Source organism: Mus musculus, chromosome 14 (assembly GCF_000001635.26).
Source record: "Mus musculus strain C57BL/6J chromosome 14, GRCm38.p6 C57BL/6J".
Taxonomy (NCBI): Eukaryota; Metazoa; Chordata; class Mammalia; order Rodentia; family Muridae; genus Mus; species Mus musculus.
In genome coordinates, this window is record NC_000080.6 from 100,476,847 (window position 1) to 100,494,486 (window position 17,640).

The window sequence follows — 17,640 nt, forward strand, 5'->3', positions numbered from 1 at the left end:
AAACAGGTTTCTACAGAATTATGTTAATGGGTTCCTGGGGTAGGATTGAAAATTCAGGCAAGCTCTGAGCCTCCGGCTCTGTGCTTATCCAGACTTGTTATGGTCAACAAACAGGTCGCTGCCTGGGCCACCTTTGTCTGAAGACAAGGATATAGCAAATAATGTCTTGAGAGGAAAATCTCAATCAGGTTCTGCAAGCTGCAGATTGACTGTCGCATGTATTTCCAAGTGACAGCGAGCTTTCTATTGCAGTTTAGCTAACTCTATTGTGTTAAAAATTTGGCTCACCTAACTTTTATTATTATCATTATCGTTATTATTATTATTACTATTACTATTATTATTATTATTATTATTATTATTATTATTATTGTTATTTTGGTAGGACTCTACAGAAAAAGAATACCACCACACACCTGGTTACTTTCGCAGTTAATAGTGCGATCTCAGAAAAACTCCTGAAGAGAAATCTTTACCCTAAGGATTCCCAGTTCTGAACTCTGTACCATAAAGATTACTCAAAACAAGTCCGTGTCATTTCAGTGAAGACAGCCCCCAACACACAGGTCATTACGGTTTCCTTCCAGTCCCAGGAATTTTCCCAGGTAACAGCCACACGGAGGTGAAATGCGATTTTAAATGTTTACATGTCTCTCTATTTTCTTCATCTTTATTATTATTTTTTCCAGGCCAGCGATGAAAGGTTATTCTCTGTAAGATTTAGCCAGTGAAACGCATAGCATAAAAATCCGAACCCTGCAGTCAGACACGGAAAGAGCAAAGGAGAAATCGGAGGTGGGGGGGGGGAGTGTGCCCCATTGGGCTGCAGCGTTTGAGTGTATGTAGGGATGATGTCATTTGTTTTTACAAAACCCGGTTTAAATTTGTTCCTGCCTTTCAAGAACTGCAGCGCGGAGCATCTGTGGAGACTTCTGCAGACTATATTTCAGGCTGTTCGAGAGTGCGCGCTGCATCAAAATCCAGCCAATAGCAGGGGGAGCCTTACCCTCCCTAGCCTCCATTTGTTCCCCTACCTGAAGCAAGGGTGTGCTGCAGCTGTGAGGTGACCGCCCAGCCCCCTCCAGCCCCCTCCTGCCCGGCTCAAACTGCAGAGGCATTAAGGCAAGCTTCACCTGGTTTAAAGGAGAACCCTGCTAATATCAAAGCTGACTTCTGGCCACCCTCACACGTTCGTTTCATGGGCAGGTAACCTCCGAGGGAAGGCATACCTGTAAAAGATGATTTGGTTTGGGTGGCTTTAAATTCAAACGGAGCAGTTTACTTTGCAGCCCCTGGTGCAATATGAGAACAATCCTAAGAAGGAAGAAGGCAGAGATCATGGGCTGCTGGCTGCTCATTGGCAGACGCAGGACCTCCGAATTCTACAGCTCTAATTACCTTTCAAAAGCAAACCCATTTCCGTGTGTATATTTGTAGAGGATGATTGGGAAGTATGCAGCGGAGAAAGATCACCAGTTCAATCACAAAAATCAATGGGTTAGATACAGAGTGGAAACCAAAGTGCCGGTTCGGCCACCATCTAAGTCCCTTTGTACTTTTTCCCTCCGGAAAGAAATACAGGCTATTGACAATACGATCAGTGTGGGCTCTTTGGTCAGAGCAGCAGAAACTGAACTCTGGTTAGTTTCTTATTGAAAGCCTATGAGGACATTTACAGAATAAAAGGAAGGCTAAAGGAACGGACTCAGACGACAGGGCCAGGCTTTGACGAAGTCTCTACAACACGCTATAGGACTGTAACTTGCTGCTGGTAGAAGGACAATCACCAGCTTCCTATTGTCTTTCTTCTCATCACACTCAAGTGGCCTGAGTCTCAGCCCAGTGTCCCTTTGTCCATGGGTTCATGCCTATAGGTTTTACAAAAGCAGTGCCCTCCATTTGCCGAATCCCAAAGTCATCTGGCGGAAGAGGAGGAGCCACAGTGCTCCCTCGTGGGATGACAGTACTGTTCCTAAAAGGATGGGGAGAGTGGACCTTCTTTCCCTTCCAGTGACACATTTACTGCTATGGATGCGGCCGCTATATATAATCTTCGTACCTGGGTTGATGATTTTTTTTTTCATTTCTGGCTCATTATTTTTCAGTACTGTGGCTGGAACCCAGGGCCTCATGCATGCTAGGCAGCACTCTACTTCGGAGCTACACCCCCAACCCTCATCTTTTAAAATTCAGTTTTGAGAGAAGAGCACTCTGGCTTTGAACTTGCAAACCTACTGCCTCTGCTTCCCAATTAGCTGTGATTACAGGGATGTGTCACCATACCAGGTTAACTCGGATTTATAACCTTGTCTGTCATGGCTACTCATTTGGGAAGGTCAAATGAACCGACAACAGGGAACAGAAGCAGTATGGATAACTGCACAAGGACAAGAGGCCTTTAGCAACCTTTGCCAAACTAAGTCTTTCTTTTTGTGTTCAGCATCTTTTGCACCAGCATCTCTTTTGTGCTTGGCGTGGTATGTGACTTGTGGACTGTTACTATGGAGTTATCATTCCCTACATTTCTACGTAGCTGAGGAGTATGCGAGTGCCCCAGTGCTCACAGTGAGAGACATAACCAACCCCTTTCTCTCTTTGGGGACTATTCTTTTCTTCTAGGGGTGTTACCCATGGGATTACCTTTGCCTCATATAAATGAATAAAGAATTAAATGATCCCAAGCCATATGTACTGGGCAATACTGTGACTTAATGACAAAAATGCCCTTTGGTGAACAGAAAGGTGAAATAGAAATATATTTTAAAAGATTAGGATCTGTTAAAAGATTGTTAAACAAAGGCAGAACAGCCATGATTGAACACCTGTTTTATGAAATATAGAAGGGCACTACAATAGATTGTTACTAGCTCATCTCATGTATTCGTCACTCTTGACAACCCACATGTCTCTAGCTGGGCTTTCAGAGATATATAACCTTCAGATTCCAAGAACCACTGACTTGATCTGCCACCTTCTAAGCCAGTGGTTTTCAACCTTACTAATACTGTGACACTTTAATATAGTTCCTCATGATGTGGTGACCCCAAAGCATAGCATTATTTTAGTTGCTGCTTTATAACTGATTTTGCTACCATTATGAGTCATAATGTAAGTATCTGACATGAAGATATCTGATATGCAACCCCTGTAATGGGTTCTTAACCTACAGGGTAAGAACCACTAAAGCTACCTGGTACAAGAGATCTGCTCCGAACTGCGTACTTCGGGGCCCACTCTGTCTTCAGGATTAGTCACAGAGATTTTTAACTGGCCCTGGTCAGTATCAGAGTAGACTTTCAGATTGCCACTAAAGCAATACCTTCCTTCAAGAGTGCTGTTTACTGGTTTTCCTGAGTTTTCCTGCACAGTTTTAGTCTGAGAATGAACATCCAAGTAAGGTTTCTTAGCTCAAGCAGAGCCACACGCATACTCCTCTCCGGCCTCTTTGAAGACAAACTTAAGAGACTAATGAGATGTGCTTACTCCAGGCTCATCCATCTTGGTTTCCCGCTGGGCACGGTGGCCATCAGGAGCCCAAGTTTAATGAGCCATGGGTGGATGCGCTCCCACTCTGTGATAAAGGTACAAGTTCCGACCAAGGCTCCTAGAACCAAAACCACCTGCAATCAGAAAAGCAGGTCATCTCACAATGTGGGATGTTGTCAGGGGTCCCCACCTTCTCCACACAGTTTCCCTGTCAGCCACTCTATAGCACATTGCCCTTATCCTCTTCATCCAAGGGCATTGTGGTCCTCTTTGTAAGCATGATGTACCATTCAGAACTTATGAAGCAGAAAGCAAAGCACAGCATGTTACTGAAATGTGGAGCTGCATCTTTTAAGGTTCTATGAGGGCCATTCATTCCGTTAAAGCAATGACAGGGAAAATTGTGGCCATAAAAGGAAAATGAGTCATGTTTACATTATGCCGACTGGTATTTTTAATTTATGAAGGATTTCTTTTAGAATAAAAACTATTTGGCATTGAGATTGTTAATTTGAGGAACAATGTATTAACTGTGGCATAACGACAGGAGACTAATTCTGGGAGTGAATTAGGACCCATCTAGAAAGCATGGACGGGAAATGGCCAACGTTACGGTAATACAAAGTGAAGGGACGGACAGACGTGGGTGAAGTGGACAGTGATGTGTTCTTGACTAACTCAGCAGAGCAGAGTCACGTTCAAGCTGGAAAGTGAAGTTTTTAGTGAAACCACATGCAAAATGAGCTCTATAAAACCCACAATCTTTCTCCTTATTGGAAATCACTAAACACGTAGACATACTGTGCTATTTGTCATGACAGCAGGTATTTGCCCATACTCTGAATGTAGATGCCCTTCTCTGAGTCTGTGTATATAGGGTCTGAGCTGACGTTAGACCTGAGTATAATCCAGATATGTTCATGGGTAGAGTTGGAGACTCACAGTTAAGCCTCCTCTTGTTCTTTGACACTCCTTACTTAGAGCCAGGAAGCCACAAAGGCATTGCTTTCCCAGTCCTGCATTATCCAGGTGACTGCTTTCTGGTCTCCATGTACCCAGGAGAGACACTGGCCCAACTGATATTAATAACAGCTTAAAACTGCCACATCTGCAGAGTGTCATGGAATGCAAAAAGCTGCATTTCCATTGGTTGTGTTTCTTATAGTGTCCACATTTTAAAAATACTAAACAATAGTCAAAAGTTGCTTAGCTATTTTGTCATATACAGATCGTGAATGAGAGATGGATTAGAGACGGATTATATACTTTATATTTAGCTTCTTATCACTTAATTTTATATATCTTTCAGGTTCGCAAAAGACTTAGCTTATTTTCAATTTGTTTTTAACTCCATTAAAATTTGAAAACCAGTAGTCTCTCTCAGGATAAACTCTGCGAGGATGAGATCTATGTGCTTGCTCTTTATAATAAATATATGAAACTTTGCCCCACTGTTTACAGTGCAGTGGGACTCATCAATGACATCAGCCACATTCAGTGTCAACCTTTCCAACGAAATCTCTCTGTCTCCCTGAAAATCTCTCCCTGGTAAAACTTGTTTGCTAAATGACTGAAGCTCCCTCAGAAAATAAAACACCAGTGTTTGTTGTTGCTCTTTTTCTCCGAAGCGATGACAAATTGTCGAGGAGTAAAAGCCTTCAGACTAATAACAGAAGAAAATTGACTCTAAGATCCCATCATTTTGTTTACCAGCTGTCTTTACAATTCTATAATAACCCAGCCCACGGTTTTTTTTTTCTTTTTTTAAAAAAATGTTCACAGATACAAACGATCTCTCTGCTGGAATTAGTTTACTTACAGGAGCAGGCTGGAAAGAAAAATTTGATTCAGAAACTTACCTAGCTCTCAGGCATGAGACCCGGTGACCACATACTCGGCTGAAGCACAACTCAGGAGCATTACATCATCGTGACAAACTTTCATTGGCTGCAGAAACCCCAAGGATAACACAGGCTTGGAAGGTGCTGTTAGGAAGCCCCTGTTGGCTTTCTTTATCAAGGTTACAGCTAAAATACTGAGCTCAAGAATTTCGCTTCATCAAGCCTGCCCTGGCTGACTAGACAAGACATTGTTAACCATTTCTTAACATGTTTACCTTCACTTTAGACACTAGTTTTATATTTAACTCTAACCTGGAGGAATTTTTTTTCTTGTTATTTTTTATTTTCTTTTAGAATGATCTTCTAAAAATTTGCTTGGTTTTATCTAATGTTTATGGCATCATTCTGTATGAATGGCAGACGTCCTCTATTAGTCTTGAGGCCAGCTTTCTTAGTTACAATGCCATATTTGAATCAATGAATCCATTTCCTCTATATAAGTTAGTTCATCCTTTTTTTCTCTAAGAGTAAGGACGGGTACCCATATACATATTTATTTATTTATATCAATCTGGATGAAGTAGCACAAGAAGCCCTCAGCTCCCAATTACTCATTCTGACTGTCAGAATTTTTCCCCTCTATTGAACTGTGGAAGTTATTTATTTCCTGCTATTACCATGGTGATTTACAAACTGAAACTATGTATATCATTTGAGCACAAGAGGAAGGGGGGGGATAAGGGGTGCCTCTAGAACCCACCCCCATTCTACACCTATCCCCACTGCCTCTGGGAAAACTATTTGCTAATGAAGAAACTACTACTATTAAATGTGGAACCTTTGGGCAATCACATCTATTACTGAAGATGCTGCAGTAATAAGACTTCATTGGTTACTGTCAATCTTCCTTCTCTCTCTGACTATCTGCCTGCCTCTGGTTTTTCCTTTCTTTTGTCTGCCTCTATCTCACAATCAGGAAAGCAGAGATGGAGCAGGCTGAGGAGAGGAGAAAATCAGATTACTTATTTTTGGATTTTTTTATTTTTTATTTATTTATTTATTTATTTTTTTGAGAAAGAGAGTTTCTTTATGCAACCCTGTTTGTCCTGAAATTCCCTATATAGACCACACTGTCCTTGAACTCACAGAGATCTGCCTGTCTCTGATTCCTGAGTTTTGGATTAAAGGCATGTGCTATCATGTGCTCATCTCAACTTAGGGCAAAGTGGATGTTCACGCCTCCTTCTTAATACTTGATTCTTTAGACTCTTAAAGACAAGCCGGTAGTATGCACATACCCCATGCTATTCCCAGAACTAAAAACTAAGACATCCATTTGCAATGTATGTCTGGGCATCGACATCTTTGTGAAGTGTCTTTAGTTCCTGCAGACTCTTGTTCTCATCTGCAGCTCTTGAAGGGGGCCAGTCTACCCTCGCAAGAGCTATAGTTACTGTGAGTGCCGTCTCCAAGGTCCCTTTCTATCTTGGGGCCTTAGACTCTGGCTTGCACATAGTAACTAGGGATCATTTTCTGGAAGAACTGTTGAGGACTCAGAGGCCCCCATTTGAGTTTTTATATACTTGAGAGTGGGAGAGAGAGAGAGTAGTGAGAGGAAGAGGAGGAAGAAGGACGAAAAGGAGAAGAGGAGAGAATTTCATTTTGGAATGGACATAGACTAGCACTAGTCCCTAGTATTTGCCAAAGTTGGATAAAAATATAACAGTTGCACACACTCACCCGGTGAGGGGTATCATCAGAGGCTGGAAGCTCCATAACAAGGGGTAAGTGAATTTACATTTGAAGGAGTAAGACTTGCTCAGGCAAAGAGAAAAAAATAAAATTCCACGGTGGGGGGGTGGGTTAGGGGGTGAGGGGTTGCAGAATGCAAAGCAAGGGGAAGGGTGTGGGTGTGAGTGTGAGAAGCGGTGATAGTGGCCTGAGAAACAGAAGAGCAATCACATCTATGGAAGGAAAGGATCATGTGGAAGCTGAGGCTAGACCCTTAGAGGTGGAGGGTTTGTCAGCCAAGTGAAGAGAAGTTGATTCTGACTGGGAAGCTACTTCAGGTCGGTGACTAAGCTCTGTTAGTCTGGCCTAGCCTGGAATGGATGGGAGTGGGCGGGCCCAGGAACAGGAGTTAGCTTATGTTGCAGTGAGAGTCGTGGCTGGAAGCACATGGCACCACTCAAGGACTGAGCTAAACAGAGCTATCCGAAAGGACCATGCCCATGGGTGCAGGCAGGGGAAGAAAATGAACAAAGGACGGTAAAGCAGAAGCTGTTATTGTCATAGGTGCATACCCAGAAGCTAACCTTAGTGTGCAGTCACAGAAAAGGAAATGTACAGGTAACTGCGAAGTAACGTTTAGTTTTGTGAGGCAAAGAAAAATAGAAGAAATCTAAAGAAAGTGGATGAATATACATGAGGTAGACTCAGCAATACTGTGTGTGTGTCTGTGTGTGTGTGTCTGTGTGTGTGTGTGTGTGTGTGTGTAGGGAGGAGAGAAAAAGAGGAGTGTTTAGTCACAGTAAGATAATTTGTGAATTTTTCTTTATGTTTCAAAAATTGTTATTACCATGATTGTGTGCATGTTGTGTGTCAGAGTACAACTTAGTGGTGTCACTTCTGTGTTTCAGCCTTCATACTGGTTCTGGAACTTATGTCCTTATGTCCTTCACTGTATATAATAACTGAGCCATACTGCACATGTGTGTGTGTGTGTGTGTGTGTGTGTGTGTGTGTATAATTTAAACAATTCAATGTATTGTGATTTCATCATTAAAACAACTTTTCTCAAATGTGTTGTCTTCAGTCTGGCAAGGTTCTATTTGGAACTGTTGGCATAGCCAGAGAGGAAAATCAGATATGGATGGTGTCTAGGACTCAGATGAAAATTAGGCTCAAAATGGAAGACATCACCTTCACGGTTGAGGCCACGTGTGTACATGAAATTATCTGGTGGGGCAGAACAGTGGAAAGAAAAAGGAGCTCGGGGACACTGGTAGCGAAGAGGCAGCTGGAGCTGAGGCCCTGTGAAGCAAAGAGAAATTACAATGGAGAGGGGGGAAAGAACGCATGAGGAAGGCTAGCTCAAAGTCAGCTGAACATGCTTCCAATGGGTGTGGCCCAGGGGACCAGGACTGAGCAAGGATGGGAAAAATGCAAGACGTTCCTATTAGTTTCTATAGAATAGAAATAATTGATAGTAAGAGAACCGTTGGAACACAGGGATTAAACTAGGGCCAAAGAATCAAATCTGGCCTGCTCCTTTTTGTGTGTAACTCATATTTAATTGTTTTGGTTTTAGATGGTTGAAATGAAACAAAGGTAACTTACAGCTTTCCATCTATGGTAAATTTTGTTAAATGCCAAGTCAATGATAACAGAAATTTAAATACAGCCAATGTCATCTAGGTATGTCAGCCTTTGAACTACAATGCTTAGCTTAAGAGTTCCAACAGAAACGCTGTGTCTGCTTGAAAGACCTCAGAACTTTCCAGAAGCAGTTTGCTGCCCTCTGGTTGGTGAAATAGTACTACAGTTGCCCAGTTACAGTGGGAGGGTCAGGGATGAACGATGAATTAAAGGAGTCAGTGGGGCATAGCCATCTTTACCTTCTAGAAGGTTGCTAGAAACAGATGCAGGTTTTTCCCCCCGTTCACTTTTTTTCATTAATAGTAAAACACTCTTATTTGGAATTGGGTAGGGTCAAATCTCTCTCTCTCTCTCTCTCTCTCTCTCTCTCTCTCTCTCTCTCTCTCTCTGTGTGTGTGTGTGTGTGTGTGTGTGTGTGTGTGTGTGTGTGTGTGTGTGAATGCCTATGTCAGAGCACATATATGGAGATATGGGGTCAGAGGTTAACTCTTAAGAATTGGGTTTCTCCTTCCACCAAGAGGGTACTGGGATCTGCTCAGATTGTTAGGATTGAGAGCAAGTGCCTTTACCCTCTGGGAATCCCAATTACCCACCCCCATATCAAGATATTTTAAACAGTATTAGAGAGGGGGAGAGAGGGAGAGGGAGAAGGAGAGGGAGAGGGAGAGGGAGGGGGAGAGGGGAGAGAGAGAGAGGGAGAGGGAGAGAGAGAGAGAGAGAGAGAGAGAGAGAGAGAGAGAGAGAGAGAGAGAGAGAGAGATTCAACGGGTAGCAAGAGGCAAAGCCACTGTCCAACACAGATAAAGGTGATAACATTTATGGGGTTTGAAACTGGAAATGAAATGTTTGAAATTGAGGAAAATGGGAGAGGAAATTGAAAAGAAAGATGGGCAGCAGGGATTCGAGGTGATAACAAGTTAAACTTGTGTGATTTTCTTCAGTAGCCTCGGGCGGGGTAATTGCTGGGGAGAGGAGAGGAAGCAACAACATCAGTTCAGCTTTGGGGGTTTTATAAAGCAATGGCAGTAGGGGTAAAATGTGATGCAGGTTAAGTGAAGGATGCGTCCAGGCTTTGGTAACAGAGACAGCTGTAGGTTTCACCTTGACTTTTCTTCTAGAATGGTATCTTGTCTTGTGTCTGAAACACCTGTGTTCTGCAATCTTGCATCGGATGCTTATTCACCAGGTGGTATCACTATCTTGGGAGAGTGAAGTGTTTTTTGTTTGTTTGTTTGTTTGTTTGTTTGTTTTGTTTGTTTTTGTGTTTTGGGTTTTTTTTGTTTGTTTGTTTTTTGGAAGCAGAACCTTGTTGGACAAAGTAGGCCATTTGGAACAGATCTTCGAGCATTAAACCTACCACTGGGTCCTATTCTGCTCCCTCTGCTCTCTGTTCCATCATGATGTAAACAGACTCTGACACAGGTTCCCTCCACCACCATGCTACTCCACAATGGCAGACCGACAGGCTCTAAGACTGTGATTCCTTGTAGCTGTCTCCTTCCCTGTGCTATTTCTGCCCTGAAATCTGTCTGCCACAGTAACCAAGAAGAATGGACCCACAGGTTGCAGAATGCCCCCTGGAAGATCATGAAATTCTTAACGAGTGACTGACTATCTTTTGTAGACAGCTGGAGATGTCCAAAGAGAAAGAAGAAAGTAAGGGGGCAATGATATTCAGTGGGAGTCAGAAAGCTCATGGGAAGATGAGAGGCTTGTTGTCTGTTCTCACTTAAAATTCCTATGTGTTTATAACCTTTACCTTCTAAGACTCCTAAAAAATATCCAGGAACTTGTTCCTGGAGGAGGTAGAGTCTCTAAGAATGGTACCATAAGACACAATGAATTCTCACGTTTGGGAGTAATTCTGATACCAGGCTTGGTACATGAGTGAGTCAGGTACAGTGAATCGTTCAAAATGAGGTTAACTATATTCGATGTAATTAACTGTATCATCAATGAGAAAGCATTTGTGTGCATTGTAATCAAATATAATTATTATGAAAGTATAAAGATGATTAGAAACTACTACAAGTTATCATAAATAAATTATTTCATAAAGGAGGAAAAATTGAGGTTCAGGAAGCGATGACTACTTGCAAAAATGAAAGGAAAAATTAGTTATTTAATGGTAACACCTGAAACCCAATATATGCCAAAGAACCTTTGCTGAAATAAGGTCAGAAGTTCCATTACTAGATTCTATGGCAGAGATGCCCATGAGGTGAAGGCTCCAGAGCCAGGTTCCAGGAATGTGGTTCAGATCTGAAGCTCTCACATTGGTAGCTAGTGTGGTTTTAGCTCCAGTGATAGCTAGTATTGAACGGTTCTAGTCTCCAAGTACTGACTTTTCCCGTGACAAAGAACATATATGCTCTAAGTACCCTGAAAGAAAGAGGTCAAGGAAAACCAATAAATAATACGATAAAGAGGGCAACGTCCTCCCAAGGGCGTATGAAGAACCAAGATGCTGGTTATTTTTATGTGCTAATTTGGCTGAGGGAGAATTCTCACTTTGTTGGTCAACTGTCCTTCTGGATGCTGCTGTGGAAGAATTTCTGATGAGATTGACATATCCAGCAGCAGGGTTTGAATACAGGTTATCCTCTATGATGGAGTTAGGCCTTATATGATCAGTGGAAGGCTTTCATAGTGAAAAATGTAGCTGCACTCCACTCTCCAGCAGGTACACTTGGTATTCCTTTCTGACTCTCCATCCTGTTTTGCAGATCTTGGACATTCTAGCCTTATATGATGAGCCATTTCTAAAAAATAAACTAAGTCTCTCTCTTTCTCTTTCCCCCTCTATCCCCCTTTCCTCTCTCTCTCCTATTAGTTGTGTTTCTCTAGAGAAATCGGACAATACACTCAACTTCCACTTAATGTGAAAAGCAAAGCAAGGAAGACTTTAGAAAATGGCAGCAAATTAGGAATTCTGTACATTTTTTTAGTAAAAATTTGAATCTGGAATATGCACATAGAAGTAACCTCAAAAGTGAAGAAACTGATTAAAATAAACATATATATTTTACCAATTTTTTTGTATATTTTTGTTGTTGTCAGACAAAATTTTTTTTGTTTTTTGTTTTTTTTTTTGTTTTTTGTTTTTTTTGTTTTCTCGAGACAGGTTTCCTCATATAGCCCTGGCTATTGCTCTGTAGACCAGATTGGCCTTGAATTGAGAGATTTTTTTTTTTTTTTTTTTTTTGGCCCAAGTGCTGAGATTAAGGTTTTGGATCAGAATCACTTGGTGATTTTATTTTTTTTTTTTAAATAATTTAAGGCAGAGTTTCATTCCACATTCTAGAATTCTATAGACATCACTATATAGTCCAAACTCGGCACCTAGAACTCGGTACAATCCTCCTGACTCAGTGTGCATGCCAAGCGCAGGGAATCTAGGCATGAATCACTACATAGCAAAATCAATTTCTAACCACTGTTACTTTTCTCTGTTCTCTCTTGCATGTTATCTCTGCCAAGTTTTCTTCCTATTTTACAGTCTGGGCTTCTCATGAGGCAATGATGAGCAACAGTCGAGGTGCAGCCGCTTCCCTCCCTGTGTGTGGGATGTGAAGGGCCGAGAGTTTACTTTCCTTTTGTACCACTCTTACCGTCTCCTGACTTATGCAGAATATATTGTTGTGTTGACAGTTTTAACATCACTTGTACCCCTTCCCACTGAATTATCCCTGACTTTAATTGTCACAAGGTTCCAGATGATTTAGAATAAATTGAGTAAGTATTGGGGAGAAATAAGAGCTTTTCCCCTGATGGCTGGGTTTTGAGAGTCTTAGCAGTTGATTTTCAAACAACCTTTCATCTTCTTCAATTTCTCCAATCATCTCCACTTACTTTAGAATCAGATGCCAACTCTTTCTGGAATCATGGAACACAGATGGACATGAATTCCACACAAGGCATTATTAAAAATGGGGTTTCATATACTGCATTTGGAATATGGATTTTGAATTTGGCTCAGCATTCATGTTCTGGAAAGGAAATCTTACCATTCCTGAGTTATGGTGAATATTTCAAAGCAGGTATTCCTTGAACCAAATCCCTAGTTTTTGCTGAAGAGGATTGCCTGTCTCTCCAACAGGAGCACACTGTTTCCATTTTGCCTTTTAAAAATAGCTAACTACACATGTATTTTATTTTTCAGCTGCAAATCCCAAGTACTGGAGAAAAGCAAGTGTCTTCAGAGGTTTGAACGTCAGTACAGCAGGGAGCACATAAAACTGAGATCAACTCTTCCTGGGGATTGCCTCCCATTGATGACTAATGGACACTTTCTGGCCGTGCAGAAATCAAGACACTGTGTGCACAGAAGCCATCTGTTTATTTGTTGCAAGTATCATCAGGGTACATTTGCAAAGCTCACTTCTTTTGTCAAGAAGGGATTTCTGACATTTATTTGAAAATGCAGTAGTTTCTTTTCCCATGACACATCAAACAAACAGACGTCCTCCCTCACACAGCGTCCATCAGACAACTGTAGTCAAGAAAAGAGAAAATAGGAGGGAAAGAGAGATACCTCCTACATACCCAGCAGTCTACATAGACTAGGCTTATGCTGCCTTGGACAGAATGCACTATCCTAAACGACCAGGAAGGGGGATGCTTACCCTGTTTCCACTAACAACTGATGATAATTTATTTTCTTAAAACTTTGTGGTTTAATAGAATATGTCCTGGTTTATTTATTGAGCATAATAAATGGAGCTCTTGCAATACATATTATGAATAATTACATTAAAAAAATGCTTGACCTGGAAGAAAACACGGCATATAAATGATCTCAGAAATTACCTGGAGGCAGTATGTTTCAGTTTCTAATAACTCCCTATTTATTTATACCAAAACATCAATGAAAAAAGTATCCTATAATATGACGACTAATTAAGTGAATACAAATTAGACCTATGACATTTAGGAATTGCATAGCTATGATACTGTAATTAGCGACTGTGGGTAGTAAGCTGGGTCCTTTGAAAGCCAACAAAACAGCATACAAATTGTATGCTTTTCTCCTAGAATCCTGTCTGTGGCTGCTCATTTGGGTTAATTTTAGTTACATGTTGACTATATGAGCTTTGACGATATTCACTTTTATGATACCAAGACTAAAGGTAGACTTATTTCTAGGCATAGTGACAATGTGTGGTTGGATAACGAGCCTCCATTAGATGTTCCCCTTCTAGCCCATGGAATGCCAAACATGGCATGAGCTGTTTCTTCTTATTTTAATTCTAAGGTTCTGGAGTAGTTGCTGTGGTGCCTGGAGTAAGATTTTTTGACTTCCTAGAACAAAAGAATCTAAAGATAATAAATACTGGAGAAAGATAATATGTTACAAAAGATGGCCTTTTTATTAGAACTTAATGATCATAGGCAATTTAATAATATATACAATAGTATTTGCTTAGTAGTATGTAAAGGCATGTAATGTAGGTAAGATTCAAGCCTTCACCTGCTCTCTTATGGTCATTGATGTTTTACTTGGTAGGAAACAGGTAGAAGCATGATGCAACCAGATAGACGCATTACAGTAGGACCAGAGAGTGCTCTGAGTCTGCTGACCATATCAGCTCAGTTAATGCCTTCAGCACTGGTGGGCAAAGAGGAGGTGCAGCTTGCTCTGAGTGGAGGGGCAGACATTTCTCAGGTCTGTCCTAGAAAAGCTGTATCCCAATGCCTTTCCATTAAATCATAACCCCCAAACACTGAAAAGATTATGAAGTTGCACAAAAGCTCTAGGAAAAAAAAAAAAAAAAAAAAGAAGAATGCTGCCCTTTCCATTTTAGAGCATTCCCAGCAATGGTGATTAGAGGAAGAGCACAGCCAACTGATTGAACATACAGAATTTGCATTTTATGCAAATGTTTCCTTCCTCTCTTGACTTCCCCAGATAGTAATATTAGGATATTTATCTACTAATGTCTTAAAAAGCAAATACCTTCATGGTGAGCATATATACATGGTATCTTAGTCAGGGTTTCTATTCCTGCACAAAACATCATGACCAAGAAGCAAATTGGGCAGGAAAGGGTTTATTCAGCTCATTGCTGTTCATCACCAAAGGAAGTCAGGACAGGACAGGAGCTCACACAGCCCAGGTACCTGGAGGCAGGAGCTGATGCAGAGGCCATGAAGAGTGTTGCTTACTGAATTGCTTTCCCTGGCTTGCTCAGCTTGCTTTCTTAAAAAACCTAGGATTACCAGCCTAGGGATGGCACCACCCACAAGGGGCTGGGCTCTCCTCCCTTGATCACTAATTGACAAAATACCTTACAGCTGGTTCTCACGGAGGCATTTTCTCAAGGGACGGTCCTTTCTCTATGATAACTAGCTTGTGTCAAGTTGACACCAGAACCAGCCATTATAGATGCCAAGTTGCTTGTATATGCTGAATACTACAAATCCACAAACATTCGCTCTCCACCCTACTCCCAGTGCAGAATTATTCTTATATTCTTGTGACTTATCTGAAGTTCTGTAGATGCCTCAGGTAGTCAGAACCTGCTTTCTCCCGTGTGACTCAGGAATTTGCTTTACACGAAAAAGAATTCCTCACTTTCGATCATCTCTTCTCACTCCACAACCCCACAGTTCTTAGAACTCCTATAGCATTTGGTATAAGTTATGATGATGGAAAATAAAGTACCTATGTATTAATGTGTAATTGTATTTTGTTGCCTCAACTCTAGATATGTTAGCAATAGGTCTTGACTTAAAACTTTTATTACATTTATTTATCTATTTATTTATGTGTACATATGCCACTTGTATATGTGAATGAAGGTCAGAGGGCAACATGTGAAAACTGATTCTCTCCCCACATAGGGTAGATTATCAGAATCAAATTAGGCTGTCAGGCTATGTTGCCTCTGTCTTTTCTTAAGACCTGCCTCTACTAATTAATTGATAACTTGTTGGCTTTTCACACAGCTATTTCTTGTTAATTACGTGTGAGATTTTAATGTGGATGCTCTAGGAGAAAGACAACTGCTCGTTGATGTGTGACTCTGATAAGGCCTGTTACTATTTAGTGATTGAGATGACTAGAGAAAAAAAAATAAACTAATTCAAGTCAGAATTAGGTTAATCCACATTTTATGACAGGAATGGATGATAAAACCTCCTTCAAATGAGCAAATCACATCATAGATTAGCCTAAAGATCAGTAGTGGTTTTCATTGTTCTTAGTGATACAAAATGTGTAACCAATAATCATTCACTCAGTAACAGCATAATTTCAAGCATTCCAACATACACCTATTAGCTGCTGTTCACCACCAACCCTCAGCATTCAACATAATCTCAGGGAACCATGTCCTCCAGAAAGCATTTATTATCCAGATCCCAGCTACACTGCTTTCTCCCGGGTCTCAATCCCAGGAGTTAAGTTAAAATAACTGTTTAACCCAATGTATTGATAATACATTTTTAATAAAGTGGAGGTAATAAAATTTTTATCAAGTTGAGTGTTTTCCCATTAAATTTGCAATTTTTCAGGAAGAGATGAAGTCTACATGTCTTTGAATTCTCTAGAATATCTTACATTATGTAGGCTTATCTTCCAGTAACTATTTCTTGATAGATTTCTGCAGTATCAGTGATAAGAGAATAAATTATAGGTATAGCTTGAACAACCACAGTAGAGATGACTGAATATGAAGTTACCATCATCTAAAAAAAAAAAAAAAAAATCCTTCTTTCTACTATGCTCAATTGCTGTTTAGCTTTCAAAACTATTTTCACCAATATTTCTACTGTGGATTATCATGAGCAATGTGCATAAGTCCAGTCTTTCCATAGTTGTAGCATTATTGGTTTTGTAGATCTTAGCATTCATTACTGTATATATTAGCTTAAACTTGCAACTTTCTCTTCTGGATCATTTTCATCTTTGTATCGATACTGCATGGTTTTAATTACTATAACCTCACTAGAAAACTCATAAAGTCTCCACATTTCTTTTCTTCTGTAAGAACATTTTAGTTAATATATAATTTATAATTTAGGAACTGTTTTTTTAAATTTTTACATTTTCAGATTTTTTTTTTTTTTTTTTGCGGGGGGAAGCTTACACTGAAAGTTTAAATCAATTTGGAGACAATTGTTTGTGAGTCTCATGAAACAAGGACATGGTGTATGCTTCCATCTGGGTATAATTTAATTTCTCTTAAATATTTTATAATGTTTGTGTAAATGTATTACTTTTAAAATTAGATTTATTACTGTGTTTTATGTTTCATGTTGCTATTATGAATATATTGTTTCTTAAGTTTATCCTCTACATATTTGTTGGTGCTATTTTACAAATATTTTATTTATATTCTCATCTATATTTAAAATAACTTTTAAAATTTGATGCTATAATAGTCTTCATTTTATCCAGGAGAAAACTAAGGCAGAGAAGATTGAACTAACTTACACATCGCTACATAGTTAGGGCTAGAACTGTGACTCTGGCTCAACAGGTCTACACAGAGTCTTCTGTAGTGCAGCTATAGAAAACATACAGCATGAAGAAGCTCAATATATATGTCCTATACTCAATTCTAGTATTGTTTACTTTACTGATCTTGATAAAGAAACCTTTACCAAGGAAAGACGAGAAATCTTATAAAGCCCCAGAACTCATAAATGACAGAAGAGTAGTTGGAACTCAAGATTTTATGAGTTCATCATGGTATGTTACAAATGAGAACAATGGTTTTTGAAAAAATAATAAAAATTATATTATGCTGCATCAGAGTAGAAAATATGCCAAGTATACACAGCTTCCTATTTGTAGCATCCTCCCTTGAATACAGATAGATTAAAAATTATGAGATAGAGGAGATAAACCTTTTGAATAAAATGTATACACACACATACACTATACACTCATATTACATATACATGCACAATACACATAATGTTTTTACTG

At 40.0% G+C, this 17,640-nt stretch overlaps 1 long non-coding RNA gene across 4 annotated transcripts in view; it reads left to right on the forward strand.

Moving 5' to 3' along the window:
- Positions 1-15,380, forward strand: part of Gm34199 — a 74,868-nt gene extending 59,488 nt beyond the window's left edge. For all 4 annotated transcript variants that reach the window (XR_003951137.1, XR_003951136.1, XR_003951138.1 and 1 more), the window contains one exon: positions 12,868-15,380. This is a non-coding gene — a long non-coding RNA (predicted gene, 34199). The remainder of the gene's footprint in view (positions 1-12,867) is intronic.
- Positions 15,381-17,640: the final 2,260 nt, after the last annotated feature.